The sequence below is a fragment of the Tasmannia lanceolata genome, unplaced genomic scaffold (assembly GCF_043159265.1).
Source record: "Tasmannia lanceolata isolate RefF3 unplaced genomic scaffold, GAP_Taslan_0.1 ptg000016l, whole genome shotgun sequence".
Lineage (NCBI taxonomy): Eukaryota > Viridiplantae > Streptophyta > Magnoliopsida > Canellales > Winteraceae > Tasmannia > Tasmannia lanceolata.
In genome coordinates this window covers 10424177-10433670 of record NW_027518693.1, presented here as the reverse complement: position 1 = coordinate 10433670, position 9494 = coordinate 10424177, and the positions used below count along the sequence as shown (strand labels likewise).

Sequence of the window (9494 nt, the reverse complement as noted above, 5' to 3'; positions counted from 1 at the left end):
TTGTCCCTGAAATAGCTTTTTATGTTTTCTTTTACCCATAATCCATTGGGCATTGTCCCTCATTATATTAGTATATTACCATTAGAAATCCCTAAAATCTCTCCATCGAACTATCACTGTAAGGCAACATTAAATTCTTTGAAAATCTCCCTCCCCCAAATAAAGGTAACATCTCTCTGATGAGTGATGAGATTTTATATGGTGTGCGCTCGTATAGTCCATTATTTTTCAAAAAGTAATGTATGGGCTACATGATCCAAACCGTCCATTTGATAGGCTACAATTTAAAAGTACTTTACAGGCCACACCATAGATCATCCAAATCGTCCATTTGATGGGCCACAACGTAAATAGATTGCGGCCCAAAAATCATTTCCATAGGATGATTGCAACCCTCCGATCTATAGAAGGTACCATAATATGCAATTCCTCTATAGATCAGAGGGTTGGGATTATCCTATGGAAATGATTTTTGGGCCACAACCTATTTACGTTGTGGCCCATCAAATGGACATTTTGGATTATCCTACAATGTGCCCATCAAGTGGAAGGTTTGGATCATCCTATGCCTATGGTAGTATGGTGTGCCCATCAAATGGACGGTTTGTATCTTCCTATGGTGTGGCACGTACAATACTTTTTGGCAAGTGGGATTGGGAATTAGGGATCTGCTAGGGACTATTGATCAATTAAATGAATCTGAGAGCAACCACCTTTGTCCCCATGTTAATAAAATGAATAAGACAAAATCTTAGCCTATGTGGGTTGTGTGGCTACTCTCACATGCAACAGCCAAGCCGCAACATGCCTGAAGTGATTGTCCCTAGCAAATCTTTAGTTTTAAACCTAACATTTAACAAAGTAAAGTGATCGTCCCCGAAGGATGCGGGACGGGGAAGGGGAGGGGATGGAGATTAGATATTCCCCGTGGGGAGGGGAGGGGGATTCCCCACCATCCCCGCAGTGGGGAGGGGAGGGGGAGGGGGAAAATTCCCTGCAGAGGGGAAGGAGTAGGGGACCCCAACATCCGGCCCCGACCCGCCCCATTGCCAGCCCTAATCTGAAGCGGCAATTATACGGGCTGAAGATGCAGGAAGACGAATATCTTCTGGAATACATCACAGTGTTCAACGGGCTTGTGGATCAGCTCCACAAGGTTAACGAAAAGTTGAAGGAAGAAGACAAGCCCATTTTACTTCTTACTTCTCTTCCTGATTTGTATGACAACCTGGTGACGACTTTGTTGTATGGTAAGGATACAATAAAGTTAGAGGAAGTCATGACATCACTCTTATCCAATGAGATGCGAAAGAAACATATTCTACGTGGAAGTGAAGAGCATGGGTTAGTTGTTCATGGTGGGAATCAAAGAGGAAGGTCGTCTGACAAGGGATCGGGGAAAGGCAGGTCAAGATCCAGAGTTGGCGGAAAAGGCGTGCAATGTTACCGTTGCAAGGAATATGACCACATCAAGCGGGATTGTCCAAAGCGAGATGACCAGGTGGACAATAGTTCTACGATAACTGTGGTGGCTGGAGAACAGAGTGAAGTGTTTGGAGACGTTCTCACAGTCTCCTCAAGTAATCACACTTCTCATGATGAGAGGATTTTAGATTCATGGTGCTCTGTTCATGTATGCTCTATGAGGGAATATTTTGATACGTTCCAGGAGACAAGCACAGGTGTAGTGTCCTTGGGTGACAAGTCTACTTGTGACGTTACGGGAGTTGGGACGGTAAAGATCAAAATGTTTGATGGAGTGGTTCGTACTTTGGGTGGTGTGGCGTATGTCCCAAAGCTACGGAAGAATCTAGTATCTATTGGCCGGTTGGACTCTAGGGGTTGCAAGATTTCAGTTGTAGGTGGATCCATGAAAATCACACACGACTGTATGGTTCTTATGAAAGGAGAGAAGTGTGGCGGACTGTATCGTCTAGTCAGGGACACGGTGACTAGTGTTCCTAAGATCTCAATGGTTACTTGGAAACGGAGTGGTAGCGCGTGCACGCGTAGGGTCTTTCGCAGTTGGTTCAAAGATAGGTTTCCAGGTTGCTGACGATGGTGAGAGGATGATCGTACCTACGTTGGGGAGGATGGATCGAGATCCCTCTCCAAAGTTGACTGGGTGAGTCAACGGATTGACAGCTACACATGTGCATTGGCCGTGTTGATCGAATCAGAAGGAGTCAGATCCAGGATCATTTGAGAGTGTGTAGTTGGTACTTCAGAAGGCCAAAGGTTGTTTGCGGCGATTGCGGACTGGTGGCGACATCAATGGAAAATCCTCAGGTGGCTGGGAAATAAGCCAAGGTGGAGATTGTTGGAAACTTGCCTTATTTCCCACCCATGTGGGTTGTCTTGGGTGGGAAGGCAAAGGCAAATTAAGAAACATGTTTTTTTTGTTTCTTAATATTTGTTATGTTTTGGAAAACCCACAATAGACATACTCTTTGAACGGCAATAGTAGGATTGCGGCAAGAGTGTAGGAGTTCTCTTGGGGAGAGGTGTGTCGGCTGCCTCTTGAGAAAGACGAGAGAGAGAGAGAGAGAGAGAGAGAGAGAGAGAGAGAGAGAGAGAGAGAGAGAAGAGAAGGGGAAGAAGAAAGTGGGGTTTTTTTTTTCTTGGGATCCTCTTGGATTTCTTCTTGGGATTTTCTCTTGGGTTATTCTCTTGTGAGATCTTGGGTGAGAGAAGCAAGGAAAGGGTTGCGGGTTTGTGGGTTTGTGATTAATCCATTGTAATCCTTGTATATTGTTTTTCTCATAGTGGAAGATCGTGTTTCTCATCTGTGGAGTAGGCTTGGCCGAACGACATAAAATCTTGGTGTTCATCTTGTGGCTTGATTTGTTTATTTTAATTTTCCGTTTAATTGGTGCACGATTGGATTGATTTGCCCGGCGAATTTTCTCAACACACCCAAGCACTACTATTCACCTTTTAAAGCTTTGTAATAAGAGTGGTTGCCTTTTCTACTATTTTATTTACTAGTAAAAACGCACGTGCATTGCACGTGCATGAACAAAGGATTATCATCTGTAAATTATTTTTTGGGAACAATCAGTTTATATTGTAGCCCATTGTGGACCCCGATCCGAGATAGGCGTGCGGTGAGGGACGTGCCCCCACGCGCTAACAGTCTCTATGGATCATCCACGTGAATGGAGAGCTCTACCAAGGAACTCTCGAAAGAAGTGCCCCTCACAGCATGAGTGGCGATACAAAAGGTGAGATACCTCTCGATTCGGGGACTAGCCCAGATTCGAGGCGTACCTTAAACAAAGAAGAGTCGCCATCCAAGGAAAAAGGCAAATGGGCCTTGGATCCCATACTATGCTCTGTTGCAACGGATAACCAGAGATATAAAATAAGGTTCGTGCCTGGTTACGAATTCGGAAGGTCTAAAGAGCACCTCATCCGCCCAAGTGCAAACACCTGGTCTCTTATGCCATTTACTTAATAATTTTGAAGAACTTTGGGCGAAAATCATATGAAATGGGAATGAATATCTCCGAGAAGACGTCTATCTAATCATGCATGTCTCGGAGATGAAATCAAAGGCACACAAGATAAAATAAAAGAAACATGTGTCACCTAAGCATAGCTAGGTTATAAGTGACATGCCTAATGGGTGTCTAAGTTCTGATGAACAAACACATGCACGACACACCAAAAAAGTATAAGGTCTGCGCAATAAAGTAAGAAAACACTGCAAAACATAGAAAAATGACTCGATACCATACAACCCTAAGACTCTAATCTATACCTAGGCCCGAGTCTTTAGATGATCTGATGTTCATCCAAAGAAGCCTACGTATCCCCGCCTCCACGAGAATCAAGGCAACGTAGTTCTTCGCACCTATTCTAAGCTATGATGCCTAAGACATCTAGACCTCTATCCTAGACTCGATCTAAAAGACCGGACTAGCTCTTAAAGCTTCTTATGTGATTATTTAAATTCCAATGAATTGCAGATTTTAGAACACCCTATATGCCCTAACTAAATGCAGGTTAGCCCTAAGCTAATGCAGGTGGTTCCTATAATCTATGTGTAGCTAGGCTGTATATCCTAAGGAAAACAGTAGGATCTATCGCATCTTAGACCTAGTCATCAATTGGCGATGTGGATCGCCAACTGACCGGACGGAGGCGCTCCTATAACTCTAGGACAAACTCCTAACTCTAACACAAACACAAACAAACCACACAACACATCAAAGACAAATTCAAAACTCTAAAACTCTTTATCTAGGACAAACTACTAACTCTAGAGGAAGATCTTGTTGAAAACAAGGTTTTGAAGATTTTTGGTATTTTTTCTTAAAATGGGTAAATGATTTATTTACAAAGGTTTGGCTGGACCTGAGATAAGAATCTCAAGCTGCACTACGTACCTCGTGGAAGAGGATCAAGCCAACGTAGTTCGAAACAGATTTCCTAACTACTTCTAATGACTCAAGATTTTTGAGATTTTTGGTTTTTCAGATGTTTTTGTTGTTTTTAAGTGTTTTTGACTCAAGGGGGACAAATCCTGTCATCATAAGGGGAGGACAGACTCCTGATATCCCGCAAAGGTTGGACAGCATCCTATGCTTTGCGGGGGAAAAGAACAGAAACACAGCTCTGCAAGGGTTGGACAGCATCCTATACCTTGCAGGAGCGGATAGAAAAACATGATACGATGAGAAGTTGGATAAAATCCTAACCCCTATGATGATAGAATTTGATTCCTGAACAAGAGGACTGACTCTCTAGACTAAGGACGGATTCCTATGCTAGTGAACTATCAAACTAAGATAAAGCTCAACAAGTAATAAGGAAAAAGAGACCTTGTGCATATTTGACAAAGGTAAAACACCCAGCCGGGCCGGACAGCTACCTAGCCCTAGGGTGCAACAAATGTGCAACCCAATACCCATAAGGGTCGGGGTATGATGCCAAGCCGAGTAAGGTGTTCTCCCAAAAACCAAAAGACGCACAAAGAGGAGGATGCTAATAAGAAAATGAGACTGGATAAGTCTCTTAGACATAGAGGTAGGATAAAGAAAAATGCTAGCAAGACTGGGCAAGTCTCCTAAGCACAAGGATGGTCTCCAAGAGAGGTGCTGACGAGACATGGCATGTCTCCTAAAGGTGAACCCTCTAATGAGACAAAGCTTGTCTCTAAAGGGTATAACTTTTCTTATATGAGACATAGCCTGTCTCTCTAAATTGAGGCTCTAAATGACAAAGTTTAAGGGTATCTCAAAAGACTGGGCACGCCTTAAAAAAAAACAAACGAGGGGAGGGTTACTCGGACTACGAGAGTCCCCTAAGGATGGGCTTAGGCTAGCGCCTTCATCGCCCTACAAGAAAAGGGATTCTAGTATCTAAAGAAAATTAACAGCAATCTATAAGACTGTGTTAGTCTATCAAAGAGAGAAGAAAAGGCTACCAGATAATCGCAAATTCCACTCTATTCTTATAAAAATAACTCAAGTACTAAACAAAGAAAAATTTTCAATAAAACAATACACGATCTATAGCAATTATAAAATGATAAACAACATTAATTAGTCCAGACCAGCCGCTGGATAGCCTAATAAAGTAAAAACAATATCAAACACTTCAAAACCAACCACAAACCCCAATACGGGGACTCCAATGAAATCAGATGATGCCAAAGTAATCATCTGATATCAAATACACATGATAATATTTCTATATCCCGCCTTGAGATCAGACAGTACTCATGTCGATAATATCGAATAGAGTAGTCATCTGATCTCCTTCTTCCTATTAAACAATTTATTTAAATAAAAAGGAATGAGTATAATAAGCTTTGAGATAATCTCACCTGAATAATCCATTTATCTTCAGAATCTAACTCAAAACTATAAGATGAAAGAGAAATATTAAATTTCCAACAGATTATAGAAACACATTAAATGATATTTACATCACCCTAAAAGATGGGCTTGGGATAACTCCTTCATCGCCCCATTTAAATCTTACACAAAAATAATCAATTCACCATTCAAGGAATACTTCTAAAGTTCATATCTTATTCACATGTCATTATGCTACTAAAATCACGACATCAGAAAAACAATTTAGGACAAAAATATGTTCGTCATGAGCAGCACAAGATGTAACTGTAGCTTATGGAAATTAACTTCTTATGAACAATGGATTAAATGAAAATGAACATTATATATCTGACATGTAAATAACCAAACTTATAGAAAATGAATTTCATAGTAATTAACCTAGAAGCATAATTTGGGTATGAGACTCTGCTCCTGTCTCTTCTATGTGATAAGGTTTTTGCATCAAATGTTAAGTATTTGAAAAACAGCAAGCTACCCAATTAGATCCAATCTAAGCCTTAAGAGCTTGGATCAAATATGGGACTCATTCCCTTGAATTTTCGCAATCAAATCATGTTGGATTTGCTAGACCAAACAAATTTTACTATCAACAGTGATTATAAACAAACCAAATGTAGATCCAAACTAACCAAATCAGCAAGAACTACACATTAAGCATGAATTAGAGAGGAGGAAAAAGAAGTACCTGAGTTGTTAGTGATATTGCCAAAGAACTGAATCAATCAAAAGTTGCGGGTACTCACTAGATCATTAGGCTGGCCTTCAGATGTCTTGATTACTCTCATATCATTAGGTTCAGTCACAAACTTCTAATCCGATGTTGAAATGATTTCATGATCTTGCGGGTTGCCGGTTGAATATGGAGAAGCATTACAGTGCACGGGCATGTCGGGCACATAACCTTTCCAGCCCTTGAGCAGTTTGAACACCTTTGAGTTGTAAGTGCCCGCAACGGACGATCAGAGCCACCGGAAATTGAAATTGCCTCAATGCTTAAAGAAACACCACTCGCAGAACATCGAGCACATGCCAAATATATGGTTCCAAGGCAGTACTTGCATCTTTTCTTTTCTTGTTGCTCAACATTGTTGACCTCAACCAAAATTAACACTGAAATGATGCTCACTGCCCCACCCGAAAAGGATGCCATGATGAGATCGACCTGACTTAGTTGCAGTGGCAAGTGCAAGTTGCATATAAAATCTTCATATGAGGTATCTCCCAATCCAAGTTTCAGCTCCAGAGATGGTGCAAGTAGGCCTCCAAAGACAATTATCCCAGATATAAATGCAAAGCTTGTCAAGTAAAGCTGCTTCAATGCTTTCATTGTCATATTTGGTAGAAAGGGTATAGATGATGGAATGTCTAGCATCTCATTCGGTGCCTCGCAGTTCTCGTAGATATGCTCAGCATTCCTTATGCATTGTTGTACCCTCAATCTCCTGACCTCTTCCATAAACAATAGATGCATCAGAAACTGCCCATTCCCCTCCTTTTTCTTCAAGAAAAAAAAAATGCGCATTCCAGCATTTACAATTGCAATATCATCTTCCCTCCGGTGAGCCTGCTTGAATTCTTTTACAAACTCAAAAGGCCTAGTCCATGGTAAGAAAGTAGAGAGTAAAATTTCATTATGTCCCAGATCTACCTTGCAGTAACCCAGAAAGAAATCCTTCGCCAAAGTAGTTCTGAGCTTCCCTTTGCAATCCACAATACAAAATTTTGCTCCATTTTAGCTGTTCAACAAACGCCTCACAGGATGAAATCGCATGAGAATCAAACTCTGCTAGAACCTTCTTAAGAACTTGTAGGAGCACTGTAAGTCTTACACCAGCACCAATCTCCAGCCCGTTATCCTCAATATTACCAATCACTAATTTTGCATCTGGATATCTTAATTTAAGAACCAACACATGTTGAAGTCTAAGAGGTCGATACCACTTGAGTCCACCAAATCCACCCAAACTCAAAGGCACAATCTTTCTCAACAAAAGCTCTGGAGGAAAAATAAGCTCATTTTCACTATATGAGCTTCCATCCATGTCGCTGTAAGAAATACGTTGGTAAATGTTGGAACAGGTTATAAGTTCAGTGGATGTTCCATTATGGTTTACAGCATTTTCTCCATAGGAACATGGTTTCCCAGTTGAGGGGCAAACAAAACCACCACCCGAAATGCTAGCAGAAAATTTAGTAGACATGGCATCATCTGTTTTAGCAAAAACACTGAATGCATCAATAATTGGTCTGTATCCTGTGCAACGACACAAATTTCCACCAAGGCTTTCTTCTATTTGCTCTTCACTAGGTGGCATTTCACTTGATCTCAATAATGCATACATGGACATGATAAACCCAGGAGTACAAAATCCACATTGTGAGCCGTGAGCTTCGGCCAAAGATTCTTGGATTGGATGCAAGCAATGGCGCCGATTCCCAATGCCCTCCACTGTTATTATGTGCATCCCTTCTACAGAATACAATGGAGCCAAGCATGCATTGATTGCATAATGCGCAATTTTCTTCAAATGTGGATCATAATAAGAAACCATAACAGTGCAAGTCCCACAACCACCTTCACCGCAGCCTAGTTTTGTTCCTGTGAGATCTATATCTGAGATTTCAAGACTCCCTGCAATAAATCCACTCCGAGACTTTCTCCAAGCAACCAATCTTTTATGTGAAAAAAAATTTAGAATCCGCTGATAATTGCTAGCTTAAGAGGATGAGCTCGATCTATACAAATTATTAGCAATTCTTTGGAACAAAGATTAGATCTAACAGAGGAAAGAAATAATCAGTTGATTTAAAATTTTTTTAAGGCATGGATCTGAGGACTATTCGAAGGATAACAGCAGATCTTGGTTTAGATTGAAGAAAATCATGAATCAACAGATTTTTAACTTAGAAAACAAGATTTAGAGGTATGGATCTAGGGTTCCTAGAGGAGAAACAGATAGGATTTCACAATGAAATTAAGAAATGAAGCGAGAAAACGAAGATTAGCAGAGAAATAAAAGGGAAATACTGGATAAGAAGATGATCTGCCGGATTCTATGTTCGTCGGAGAAGATCGATCGGAGAAAAGAACGGCGAGATCTACTTTCTCTCACCAGCTTTCTCTCTCTTCTGTGTTCCTTTAAATTTCACCACCGCCATAGCCTTGCAAGGGGAAATCACCTTTTTCTGCCTCCGATCTGATGAGAAAACGAAGATTTGTTTGAAAATGCAGAAAATCTGAGAGAAAAGCCTCCGATCGGATTAGAAAATCAAAAAATCTGTTTGAAAAAGTAACAGATCTGAGAGAAAAGGGAGATGAAAGGTTCGGCTTTAGAGATAAAGAAGGAAGAGAGGCACGGCCGGAGGTTTGGACCGGAGCTCGCCGGAGATCCCGTCGGAGAAGGTAGGTTTGGGGATTTCTCTCTCTCTCTCTGCCGATTTTTCTTTTTTTCTTTTTTTTTCAAAAAACGAGCGAGCTGCTCTAATATAAGAGGAAAATGAAAATTTTTCCACCCTTATCAGCTTACTTGGACAGCCCTTTCTATGATAATCCACTCCCTTTTCTGGTTTACACTACGGTCTTCTCGCGGTTTGTTCGCTAAGCAAACGCACTCCGATTTCAACGAA

The 9494-nt window shown here is 41.1% G+C and overlaps 2 pseudogenes; both read right to left on the bottom strand.

The window, feature by feature from the left end:
• Window positions 1-6666: 6666 nt before the first annotated feature.
• LOC143847875 (protein ORANGE-LIKE, chloroplastic pseudogene) lies at window positions 6667-7323 on the bottom strand (annotated as a pseudogene).
• Window position 7324: 1 nt separating this feature from the next.
• On the bottom strand, window positions 7325-9026 carry LOC143847874 (xanthine dehydrogenase 2 pseudogene; annotated as a pseudogene).
• Between the last annotated feature and the right edge of the window lie 468 nt (window positions 9027-9494).